The 12971-nt window shown below is 48.0% G+C and overlaps 1 protein-coding gene across 4 annotated transcripts in view; it reads left to right on the forward strand.

Annotated features, from left to right (window-relative positions):
* LPAR1 (lysophosphatidic acid receptor 1) overlaps nt 1-12971 on the forward strand; it is a 199324-nt gene that overhangs the window by 73208 nt on the left and 113145 nt on the right. Inside the window, exon 1 of one of the 4 annotated variants that reach the window (XM_070430915.1) lies at nt 2469-2834. The exons of 1 other annotated variant lie outside the window; for it this stretch is intronic. The gene's annotated coding sequence lies outside the window, so the exon portion shown is untranslated. Of the gene's footprint in view, nt 1-2468; nt 2835-3274; nt 3478-3684; nt 3790-12971 lie in introns of those variants that run through there. 2 more of the 4 variants (XM_070430916.1, XM_070430914.1) reach the window with 2 other exon arrangements.

Genomic DNA, 12971 nt, shown 5'->3' on the forward strand with positions numbered 1-12971 from the left:
GAGAAACATCCAGGTAAACATTGATAGGCTGCACGCTTCCCACTGGGGATTGAGCATGCAACCGGCATGTGCCCTGACGGAGAGTCAAACCTTCACCTCATAGGTGGACACTCAACTACTCAGCCACCCCAGTTGGGCCAGAGCAGGTGCTTTCAGTCAGGCCCACACTTGTGAAGAAAACAGGTCCATCCAGACTGACCTTATATTTTGTTCTCCATTTCACTTTAGGACATGGCAGACCAAATAAAGAGGACAGAAAGTGTTTTACAGCAAATAACTTAGAACTCTTTAATACAAGTCTTGTGTGGACACAACTCCTTATTTGATATTAGTAGAAAGGACCACAGAGTAATTAAGGCAGTTAATATATAGTCAAAGCAGAAGCAGCCATGTTCCTTCAGACAGCCAGAGATAAAATCAATATTTTGGAAAATATCTAAGTTGAATGGTAGGCAAGAAACTCATTTTCACATTGCCTTTGATTTGTGAGATAGGACTAAACATTGAAATAATTAATTATTAAATTAAAGATTTATTTTATGTGTATTTATAAAATTAATAATATAACAATACTTTAATTCTTTAAAATAAAATTTTAAATTTATCTTCAGTAGAAGATGCAGAAGTTTTGAGGAACTGAAAGTAAATAAAAAGTGTGTAGTACGAAGGAGACAGGAAAATCTGCTAAGTGGTTTTCCTGAGTTGGAAGGAAAAGCCCTTTCAGTATATTTTTACTTTTCTTACCAATGTATAGTTTTTATTATACTTTGATCTTTTTTCAAAAACATATTTTATTGATTTTATAGAGAGGAAGGGAGAGGGATAGAGAGTTGGAAACATCGATGAGAAACAGTGATCAGCCGAAACTGGTTTGGCTCAGTGGATAGAGCGTCAGCCCGCGGACTGGGAGGTCCCGGGTTCGGTTCCGGTCAGGGGCATGTGCCTGGGTTGCGGGCGCATCCCCGGTGGGGGATGTGCAGGAGGCAGCTGATCGATGTTTCTCTCTCATCGACGTTTCTAACTCTCTCTGTCTCTCTCCCTTCCTCTCTGTGAAGGGTCAATAAAATATATTTAAAAAAAAAAAAAAAAAAAAAGAGAGAAACAGTGATCAGCTGCCTCCTGCACGCCCCCTACTGGGGATGGAGCCCGCAGCCACAGTACATGCCCTTGACCGGAATGGAAACCGGGAACCCTTCAGTCCTCAGGTGATGCTCTAACCACTGAGCCAAACCGGCCAGGGCTATACTTAGATCTTATAGTGGACATTTTCCTCTTTGTTATATTATATTATATTATATTAATTATATTATATTATATTATATATATATATATATTTTAGAATTTAAGATCAACTCTTCTCATTATTTGTGAGGTAAGACTATGCATTTTCTGCATGTCATACATCAATATTAGTACTGTGCATGTATTAAAATTTCTATTTTCTCATATTTTCAGTGGGTTATTGTAAAATAAATCATAAGTTGGTAGGAAATGAGAGAAAGCGGAGTCGTTTAACGTTGATTTTTTTTAAAACTATATTTTATTGATTTTTTACAAAGAGGAAGGGAGAGAGATAGAGAGTTAGAAACATCGATCAGCTGCCTCCTGCACACCTCCCACTGGGGATGTGCCCGCAACCCAGGCACATGCCCCTGACTGGAATCGAACCTGGGACCTTTCAGCCCACAGGCCGATGCTCTATCCACTGAGCCAAACCGGTTTTGGCTAACGTTGATTTTTAAAAAAGGGATTTGATACATTGTTTTGAAAAGGAAACAGCTTCAGATAGGACTGGACTACCAGCCAGGCCTTAGCCTTGAGCATCCTGTGCAAACCACAAGGGGACCTCAGCCCCCGGTGTCAGCAGTCTCACCCTGGAGGTGGTTGTGCTGTCTTAGAAGCATACCCTCCCGGAAGCCTAAACAATTTCCACTTCCTCCAAGAAGGTTTCCCCTCCCTGAGTGAGTGAGGTTTATAGTCACCTCTCCTTGCTGCAAAGCCCAAGGTTAACGAGTGGCCGCCACCCACGCAGCACTCCCTCGCAGCTCTGCAGTTCTGTCTTAGATGTAGCTGTTTCAGTCCTGCCGGGTACCTTACCTTACACTGCCCTGGCTCTCTCTATGCCACTCCAGGCGAGAGTTCACTAAGCTTTCTATCTCTAAGCAGCTACGTTTGATGTGTGGAGGCTTTAGCAGCGGAATGAGAGGCAGAGAATTTACCAACACCACGAAAATCCTGGGAAACCAAGGATGAAAGGTGGGTGGGGGTGGGGGCGGCGCGGCCTGGGAGACCAGGATTGACTGGGTGTTGTTTTAGGGCCTGGGCGAATCTGTTCCTGGGCGAATCTGTTCCTGACACTTTCCAAAGAATGATCCCCAGGCCGTAGTCCCGCGCCGCTCCTGCCCACACCTCCAGGTGTGCATTCCCCGCCCTTCATTCCTCTTCCAAAATGGGTAGCTTGCCCTTGCAGAGTTGCGCCGGGAAAGCGGAAGAGAAATGTGTAATCATGGACGTGGAGAGCTAAGGGAGCACATTCACCCTCGCTGTGGTCTGCGGACCCAGCCCATCGAAAACGCAGAACTGGAAACCTGTGCACCTTTCCGGCCGCAAAGTCGCCTCTCCGTGCTCTGCAGCCTCCAAGTAGAGGCTGCGCTCGGAGAAACTTTGTCTGCTGGAAACTCTGGACACCGAATTACGAGAGGCCATACTTCAGGGGTTTTGCGGGGCCCCGCGATGTGTTCCAGAGCTTTTCAAGTGGGAAGAGAAGAGCGACGAAGTGAAAATGCAGCGTGTGGGGGAGCCCACCCGAGTCCCGCCAGCTGTCGCGCGCTGAGGTGAGCGCTGGAGGGCCTGGGGGTGGGGAACCCGAGCTGGCGGCTTTGGGTCTCCCGCCGCGGGTGTGTCAGATCGGGGGGCGGGAGCGGGGGTGGGGGGGGGGGTTGGTAAAATAATGAATGGGTTTAGGCTGCCGGGGCGGGAAGCTCAGTGAATGAATGGGGGAAGGGGATCGCAGGAGGTTGGGGGCTCTGGGGGTGTCACGCCAGGTAGGGGAATGCGCTAGGGGGAGGGAGTTTGGGGGTGCGGGAGTTGCTGACTTGTGCTACGTGGAGCCAGCTGAAAAGAAAGAAGGCGGGGGAAGGAAGAGGTTGGCGTCCGTGCTGCTTCTCCGGCACTCCCTCCGCGCCCCTCTCCGGTGGCCCCTGCCGGCGCGCCACAGCCCGAGCGGTGGGGCCAGGCGGCGGTGGACGCTCCCGGCGTTGTGACTCCCCCGTCCTCCTGCCGAGCTCCCCGGCCTCCCGGCCTCGCGCGGGCCCCCGGCGGGGTGGACGCAGGGGGTGGCCCGGCTCCTGGCGACCTCCGAGGGGTGGGCGGAGGGCCGGGCTCTCGGCTGGCTGCGGGGCGAAGGGCCACGGAGAATGACCGCGTAGCGGGAGGCCAGCCCGGGGCGGCGGGAACCAGACTCCAGGCGGCGCGCAGGTAAAGGGGCGGGCGCGGGGCGGGGGGGACAGCGCCCCCTGGGCCCGGAGCCAGTGCCCGCGGAGTCGCCTCCGACCGCAGGAGGCGCGATCGGCCGGCCCCGCAGACGGGCTTTGTGGCTGTGTGTGCCAGTGTGTGCGTGCGCGGGTGGGTGTGCGCGCGCCTGTGTCGGGTGTGGGTGGGTGTGCTGCCTGCAAGCTGGCCTGCAGGAGGCGAGGTTGCCTGGGCCTCCCCAAACAGCCAGTGGACCGAGCCCTGGGAGGGAAGTTGCCGCCGCCGCCCGGGCCGCCGGCCCTCCTGTCCCCCGGCCAGGTCAGTGCGTCCGGGGCCCGCCCAGGGGACACGGAGGTGGCCTTGGGTTACCTGGGGCCGGGTGGGGGCGCGGGAAGGCTGGCCGGGGGCGCTCGAGATCCCCCCAAAGCCTCGCCCGGGTGGACGGGGAACCGCCGGGGTACCTCGCACCCCGCAGCTGGGAGCTCCCGCACCACTTACTTTTCACCGACAACTCAGCACAGGAGTCCGTCTCGGGCTGCGGACTTTCAACTTCAGTTTCTGCCCAGCCGCTTCGCAAACACGCTTAGCAAGTCACTGGAAAATCTACGGCAAGGGAGGGACCTGGCTTTGAGATGGTGGTTTTGAAATCAAACGGGCTCGCTTGGTTTGTGTAGGACGACTGGGCTGTGTTGAATGGATTTAAATTTTATTCTTGTTTTTCTTTGCTGCCATTTGGCTTTGATGTGTAGGAATGACGGCATCCAGGATTTGTTGCCTGTAGTCCGCGCCCCCCCGCCCCCCGGGGTGTTGCTCACTGCCGCTACTTCTGCTCTTTCTCTCTTTTTCTTTTTGTTGAAATTTGTGGATTTTTTCGCAAACGTGGGTTTCCAGCGAGTGCTCGCTTATTAAAACTCCAGTATGAATGCGTTGCTTCCCATTGAAATAGATACATATGTGCAAAAGCGAGCATTGAAAACATGTAACTGCAGCTAATTAGGGCAAAATCCTCTATTCCTTCAGGCTCTACCAGTTCGTGCTTTTCACCTACTTGAGTAAGTATCGTTTGCCAGGCGTAGTAAGCTTAACTGTGCGGTGAGAGGTTCAAAGCAATTCTGGTGAAAGGGATTCCCTGCGCTGGGAATACCGATCAGTTCTCGGAAGGAGATAGTCCCTTGTCAAACAGAAGAGCAAGCCCCTGTGAAAAAGGGTGTCTACTGGAGTTATGGTTGTCTGGTCTGAACTAAATTCCATTACTTTCTCCTCACTCCTCACTCACTCTATGCCGGCTAGGCTAGCCCTTTCAGCCCCTGATTCTCCAAATCCGGGTAGGAGTGAGCGTATTTGCCCCCAATACAAACTTGTTACCAACAATCGGCATTGTAAGTATGTGAAGGTTGCTACTTTTCTTGATACCGTTTAACTTGAGGATAAAGAAGCCAAGTAGCAAGAGAAAGAAGCAGTGTATGGCGGGAAGGCAGGGACTGAGGGGCCGGGCAGAAGGACTGGGTTGTCATCATTCAAGCCAGTACCGCGTCCCCTAGTGGTGCGACCTTAGCCCGTCAGGTCAGTGCGTTCTCTGTCTTGGTGACCTCATCTGGAAAATGGAGGGGTTTGGTGATCTTGGCTGTTCCTTCCAGCTCCCCAAGTAACTAGAAACTGGGGGTGGGGGTGGTTGTCCCATGTTAGAACAGTAGGAAGAGGGTAAAGAGGAAGTGTGAAGGGGTTAGTCCTGGAGGGAAGTGATAGGACAAGAGGGCCAGGAAGGTGAAAAAAACCAGCAGTAGGAGATGCCTGGAGGGGGAAGAGCCTGGAGCTGGGAGTTCATTTTTCTCTTTTTTTCTTTCTTTCTCCGCAAGGGCATCAGTAATACTCCCTCCCCCGTCAATCTTTTATTACCCTTATTATTTAAAATGTGCGATCCTGCTTAGCTTTAATATCTAGGAGATCCCCACAGCTGACCCATGCTCCTTCTATTCGCATGCTGTTTTTAAGTGGGTCAGCTGCTGCCCAGTGCATTGGACACTCAGCCTGGACCCCAGTTTCCCTGTGAGTGATGGGAACAAAATAACCGAGGTGGGAGTGTAAGTGGCAGCCCATCCACCAACTTGCATTTTGAAACTTCTATTTTCATTCGAAGTTAATATTTTCTAAAGAGTAATTTGATTAAAAATATTGTGCGATAGCATTTTCAAGGTTTTACTGAATCTGTTCTGATAGACCTACTGGGAAATGCAAAGAACTTGCTAAGTGTTTTTGATACAGAATGGCATTCAGTCTGATAGTGACTGTTAGGGAAACTTTATTTCAAATGCTTTGCAGGGAAAGTTGCAATCTGGGTAGAATACACTCTACAATTTTTACTGGGAAGCTCCGTGTTTAGGACATCATGACTTTTGAAATTTAGTCTGAGGTCAAGATTTTAATGTCTGTGCTTAATGCATGGCCTGTCTTTCTTTTCTTGTACCAATATACACATGCACTCGAGGAACATGATTTATTTTAAAGTGAAGTGTGATGTAGTAAAAAACTTGAGCATAAGCTCTTGGTTTCAAGTCTGAAAGTCTGCTCTGGCCTTGCTGACTTGGTCTCATACTCCTGTTTGTTTTCTTATTTTTACACTAGAGGCCCAGTGCATGAATTCGTGTACGGGTGAGGGGGGATCGCAGGAGGTCGGCTGTCCAGGGCGGCGGGGGGCGGGGAGGGGGGGGGGACTGTGGGAGGTTGGCCGCCTCAGGGGAAGGGATTGTGGGAGGTTGGCTGGCTGGGGGGGGTGGGGGGGTGGGAGGAGGGACTGCAGGAGGTTGGCTGGCTGGAGGGGAGGGACTGAGGGAGGTTGGTTGCTGGCCCTGAGGAAGGAATGGGCCCTTGGCCCCCCTCGGAAAGGGGCTGTGTCCACTGCCACCCACCCCCAGTTCCCCATCCCACCCCGGGCCCGAGGGCCCCGGCAGGGTCAGGAGAGGAGGTGACGATTGCTGGGCCAGGTGCAGAAGGAATGGCCGCTGTAAGTGCTCTGCCACCATGTGGTTCCTCGCCTCCCCCCTCCTCCTTCCCTTGCCACTGCGCTGCCACCACTGCGGGCTGGCGGCCCCTGAGGAAGGGAGAGGAAGGGAGAGAACGGGAGCAAGACAAACCCTTGTGTCGAGGGCTGACTTTCAATAGATCGCAGTGAGGGAGCTGCTCTGTTATGTACGTAACCATGACCCAGAAGCAGGTCTCTTCGAATGGTTTAGCACCAGGAGCCGATGGGGGCTGGCTGGCCGGGGGAAGGGGCCACGGGAGGTTGGCTGTGGGAGCACAATGACCACCAGGGGGCAGGTCTTGTGTTGAGCGTCTGCCCCCTGGTGGTCAGTGTGTATCATAGCGACTGGTCGACCAGTTGTTCTGGTCGTTCTGGTCATTTGGTCATAATAGTTGCTTAGGCTTTTATATATTATAGATAGGTTACCCCACAAAGTCTCTATCATGTTAACTATTTCACGGAGAAGTCTTATGGATGTTACAGAGTGGTGAGAAAAGGAGGAAATTTAAATTCAGTAAGCAATTCCCAAAATCCTCCTCTAGCGGAGATATTAGTATGATGAAAAGGAAGCCCTAGAAGGAGCTGCAGTGCGAGGGAAAAGATGCCGCTAACTGCAATATAGCAGCTGGATTGCATAACTGGGCAGCAGCTATAGAATCCAAGAACCTTGGCATGCCAGGGAATGGAAAATTAAATTCTGACTTTGGGGAAGACTTCTGAAAGGGACTTGAAGAATGAAAATGATGCAACTCTTTAAAAAAATGTATATTTTTATTGATTTCAGAGAGATAGGGAGAAGGAAAGAGAGATAGAAACATCAGTGATGAGAGATAATTATTGATTGGCTGCCTCCTGCTTGCCCCTTACTGGGGTCCGAACCTGCAACCCAGGCACATGCCCTTATGGGGAATCTGGGAATCAAATGGTGACCTCCAGTTCATAGGTCGGTGCTTAACCACTGAGCTACACTGGCTGAGCTGATGCAACTCTTAGAAGATGGATGTTGGGGAGGGGTAAAGGGGCGGTTGAAGTCCAGGGTAATGAGGGCTGGACATTTATAAGGTGGTAGATTCTGGGGGAACTTGGATGTTATTTTAAGGAGTTGTACTACATGGAGATGGGGAGAGGAAAGTATTGTTTAGCTTCAAGATGTAGGAAGACAGTGAGTAACATATATTGGGGCATAGTGAGGGATGAAACGAGGGAGAGGTGATTGGGTTTTTATTCCATTAAATTCCGTTGTAACTCATGGCTAGTGAGTTCTAGGGCACTGCTACTAGCTTATCCAGATGATATACAGGTTGCAGAATAAATGAATATGTGGTTTCTTCCCCCCACCCCCCAATTGATAATGCTTTTTCTACTTTTGAGAAATTTAATTTAGTAAAAATTAATGACGCTATTGTGTTATGTTTGGACCTTTTGAGCATGTAGGTTAAAGTCACTCTCCAGGCACAGAGCTGACCAAGAAGGTATTTTGCTTTGTTTTGTTTTGTTTAGGGAAGGGACTGCTGGTTAATCCTAATTTAAACATGACTGCAATGGCAACCGGCATTCTTGACCCTGTTTGTGTTATGCATAGTATTTAACCACAGTTGTTGACTATTTGCAGCACAGAAGAGAAAGAATTATTATCAGTTTGGAATTGGGGTTAATGCCCTTGTAAAGGGTAGGGGTGATGATGGAGGGGAGGAGGGGGCGGGAGAGTAGTACCCTGAGTACTGCAGTGAGGGCTGACCCAACCCCGAGAAGCCTTCATTAAGTTTAACCTCCAATAGAAGCAGCCTGCTCAATACTGTAGACTAATACTTTTTAAACAACCTTCTTTTTGGTCATTTGCTCTCCCAACCCCCAAAAACAATCTCTAGAGCTAAGATGTGTAGCTCATTATCTCTTATGTAGGAAGAATGTCTGTGGGATCCTTTGGGAAAGGTGCTTAGCAGCTCGGTAGGTTTCCTCTCACACCCCAATACTTCTGTCTTGGGTAGGAATGGCTTGTCACTTGCATGTCCAAGGTGGAGTTGATTTGGGTCAATGTTCTCATTGCCCTTGAATCTGGAGATACTGGGTTACAAGGAGACAGTAATTAAAGGAGATTAGGTCAGCTTCTTTTTACTATCTTCTGAATACAATTTAAATATTCCTAGCAGTTTGCTTAATATCTGCAAGGGAACCTGGGTTTGGCTTGTTTGATTATTTAATTAAGTGAAGGAGGCCAAGGTTAGTACACCCTATATTTGTTAGAAGGATACACTTTTGGGGGGGGGGGGGGGGGGGAGGGGGGGTAGGCATAAAGGTATTTTGTTTACACTCCGTGGCATTTTTTTCCAGCAGATTAGTATGATTTCAAAGTAGCATTGTTGTTGTTATTAATGACTTATGGGGATGGGCAAAGAAAATTGTTTTAACACTTCAATATTAGCTACTGTCGTCTGGTCCGTGCTGTAGAAACTTTAACCTTGAAGTTCATGTAGATGTCAAATTTTTTCAGAAATGAAAGAATTACATGGATGTAGGCATACATGGATGTATGTTGCAATTTACTTTATTTCTGTGGCCCTGCTTTAAAAAAGTGATATATCTGCAGGACAGAGTCTTTACTTTAGTCCAGTGCTAACACAACCATGTGTAAGCCTGAATGAGATAGATCATGCTGTGCTTGTTGTATCTAATATGGAGAGAAGAGAGCATGATTTCAAAACTAGCCTCTTTCTCTAAAAGAGAAAAAGAAAGTTTAATAAGACTTGATCATGGATCTCTTTGGAGTGGGATTTCCAAGTGAAACTGTTAGCTAAAGGACATTTTGTACATTATGGCCATGATGTGTGCCTATGCTTCTTAAAGTTTAGGATTCACTATACAGAGACTGCTACTATGAACCATTCTCTTCCTTCCTTCCTCCCTCCCTCCCTCCTTCCCTCCCTCCCTCCCTCCCTCCCTCCCTCTCTCTTTTCTTCTTTCTTTCTCTCTCTCTCTTTCTTCCTTCCTTCCTTTCTTTCTCTCTCTCTCTCTCTTTCTTTCTTTCTTTCTTTCTTTCTTTCTTTCTTTCTTTCTTTCTTCCTCCCTCCCTCCCTCCCTCCCTCCCTCTCTTCTCTTTCTTTCTTTCTTTCTTTCTTTCTTTCTTTCTTTCTTTCTTTCTTTCTTTCTTTCTGCAAGTTTCCCTTTATTAATTTTCTTAAATTTCAGAACAATGCCCTACATTTGATTTAATGTAAGTCTGCTATACTCCGTTTTCCTTCTCTGTGTTTATGTGTTTGTCTTTGACCAGTCCCTGGACTGCCTTCATTCTGAAATTCTTTCCCCAACAGAAGGATATTCCTCACTCTTTGAAAGAACTGATTCAGGGCAGAGGAAACAAGTTCTGTTCAACCCTAGCAGCACTGAGCTGACTGCCTGCTGTACACCAAGCACTGTGCTGGGTCCTAGGGGAATGGAGTGGGGGTTGAATAAGGATCCCTACCCTCTGCGAGGAGTTGCAGACATATTAATAGGTGATTGCAAGTCTGTGTGACAAGTATGATGAACGAGATAATTATGGTAGCACCAAGCCTGGGGCACCTGACCCTCAGGGTGGGTGTGGGTGCAGGGCTTTGGGTGGGTGTGGGTGCAGGGAAGGCTCCTGGAAGATTAGGATCTGGAAGGACCTTAGGAGATAAACCAAGAAACCTAGAAGGCAAAAGAGGATCATGATAGAGGGAATCAGGAGGCTTTTTAGTTTCCATTTTGGTGTTGCTGGGGTAAATCACAGTTCCTCTCTTTTTACATCTGTAAAGTAGCAATAAGAACTGATATGATCTGGTTGCTAACTCTAGTTTTCATTTACTTGTCTCTTAATCTTTTATTTGTTCATTTCTCCACTCCATATTCAATAGATATTTGTTGCACACCTCCCATTACCGAGGAACAGTAGACAAACAGGACATGTTAGGTCCCATCTCCCAGGGAGCTTGCACCCTATCACATTGTATTAACAACAGAAGCTCTTTTGAAATCCCCTCAGATGTGCAGCATGTTTGTTGAGCTGTTCTTCACCTTCAGGAATGTTTTCTTCAAGCGACTCTCAGTATTTTCAAGTGAGTTAGCTCTTCCCTCTTACATAAGAGAAGAAGAAGGAGGAAGAGGAGGAGGAGGAGGAGGAGGAGGAGGAGGAGGAGGAGGAAGAAGAAGAAGAAGAAGAAGAAGAAGAAGAAGAAGAAGAAGAAGAAGAAGAAAGAGGAGGAGGAAGAAGAGGAGGAAACAGAGCCTGATATTCTCCTCTTTTTGTAAACTTGGAATGTTTTACCCCAGGTTTACCTGTCAGTTGTCAAGTCTAGAGATAGATGTAGTTGTTTCATATCTGTAATGCTGGCTTTCATCTCATTTTGGACTTCCTTAATTTCAACCCGACTTGTGTTTGGATTTCTGTATTCACTGTTTCACTTGCTTCCTAGAATCATTCCAATCTAGTATTCGTGGGAAGTCAGGCCTATTTTGAGGTCACGCTATCATGGGACGTACTTTGCTTTGTTAATGCATTTTACTTACCTTAGTTCGGTCACTCAGGGATACGAACCAATAGAAAGTGTTCCGGCCAGAAGAAGGTAGCTGCATTCACTTATAAGATCTGTGTTTTTTTGTAATGATTCACAAATATAGATGTGTCAGAGTAAATGTGATAATCTCCCTCTGCCACTTCAACCTTACCCATCTGATGTAACCCTTTGTCATCAATTTGTTACATAGCCGTCCATCCTTGTCTTTTTGCTTATAGAAACCTACACAAACGTTTGTGTTTAGATATATTTACATATGTGTGGGATGTGTGGGCGGGGGCTGTTTATGTATACCCATATATATGTTTATATATGTACGTGCGTGTGTCTGTGTGGACACGCACTGCCTCCTGCCTCTGTTCTCTGTGGCTGAAAAGAGGCTGTTGTGGAGGTTGCCACCAGAAGTTTCAAGTCCAAAGAGCCTGTGTGGCTCCTCTTTAATCGACACGGCATGATATTACTCAATTAAGAGTGCTCGGCAGAGAGATATGAACAGGGAACAAGAAAACTATTTCCAGCTGCGTGAGCACCAGGACAACAAATATGACAGAGAATGTTATTTCCGCAAGGACTCCGCTTCACTGGCAGGGGAGGAGGGGCACTTCGGAGCACATATTTTGGCATCTGCGACCCTCTGGTTGGGTGGGACACAAGGCATCGGTGGAAGGCCTGTGGCCGCTTCTGGAGCAGAGCAGATAGGTGGCGTTAGTCATTACAGGCAGGCTTCCTTGTGGGAGTATCAGAGGACCCCCTGAGGCTCTGGTAATCAGCGGAGGAAAGGGAGGGAACAGAATTGTTTGTTAAGGGGCTGCTTTGCCATCTTGGATGAGGATTTGTTGGGAGCAGGATTATTGCCATGTCAAGAAAACGAGGCAGTCGTTCTGTACCCAGGATTCATTGCAGTTCCACCGGGCTTGCTTTACTTTCTGGTTAGACACAGAGACCTAAAGCTTCCAAGGCTGAGGTAGGATGACCGACTTTTCCAAGTTCACTAGTCACTTCGTATGAGACCCGGTCAGAGAACTCAGTTTGATGCAGCTGAAATCTTCCGTGGTGAAGTCCCTATGTTTGGCCGAGGACACTAAACATAGAAGAAGAAGAAAGGAGAAAGGAGGAGAAAAATGATGACCAAGGAAGTCTGCTCCCTGCTCTCCAGTAGCTCATAAGCATGGAGAGCCATGGAGAGACAAATGCCTAAGATCAGGTAGACAGCGGTACGTGTCCTAAATGGAGGGTTAATAAAATGCCATCTGAATATCTGAGGATGGAGAGAGAGTAACTCTGTTTTGGAGTAAAGATTTACAGCAAGATTCTGGGCTCAGTGGACAGGTTGGGTGAAAAGCTCATTCCAACAGAAGAGTAATAATTAAGAAAGGCCCAGGTGCTACATGTGAGTGACAGGCACAGCGGTGGTGTGCTGTGGGTCAGTCTTGAGGGGCCACTAGAAGGGTGCTGGACGCTGTTAAGGACAAAAATGGGGCATGTCGATGCCATTAACAGAGAGTAGGCACATGAGAATATGAGGATTGTTCCAGCGAGAGCAGAGATTTTCAGCGTGGAAGCTTAGCTAAGAAGTCAGAGCTTGGCAGAACTCAGGATTAATTGTTATATGTCCAAGTAAATGCAGGCATGTGCCACTTGACACTGGGGATATAGGCCAGCCGTGGCCAAACTACGGCCCGCGGGCCGGATCCGGCCCGTTTGAAATGAATAAAACTAAAAAAAAAAAAAAGACCGTACCCTTTTATGTAATGATGTTTACTTTGAATTTATATTAGTTCACACAAACACTCCATCCATGCTTTTGTTCCGGCCCTCCGGTCCAGTTTAAGAACCCATTGTGGCCCTCGAGTCAAAAAGTTTGCCCACCCCTGTTCTAGGCGATTTCATCATTGTATGAACATCATAGAGTACACTTACACAACCCTAGATGGATAACCTGCCACATA

This window comes from Myotis yumanensis, unplaced genomic scaffold (genome assembly GCF_028538775.1).
Source record: "Myotis yumanensis isolate MYYU_CA2020_CCGP unplaced genomic scaffold, mMyoYum1.0.hap1 SCAF_12, whole genome shotgun sequence".
NCBI classification, from domain to species: domain Eukaryota; kingdom Metazoa; phylum Chordata; class Mammalia; order Chiroptera; family Vespertilionidae; genus Myotis; species Myotis yumanensis.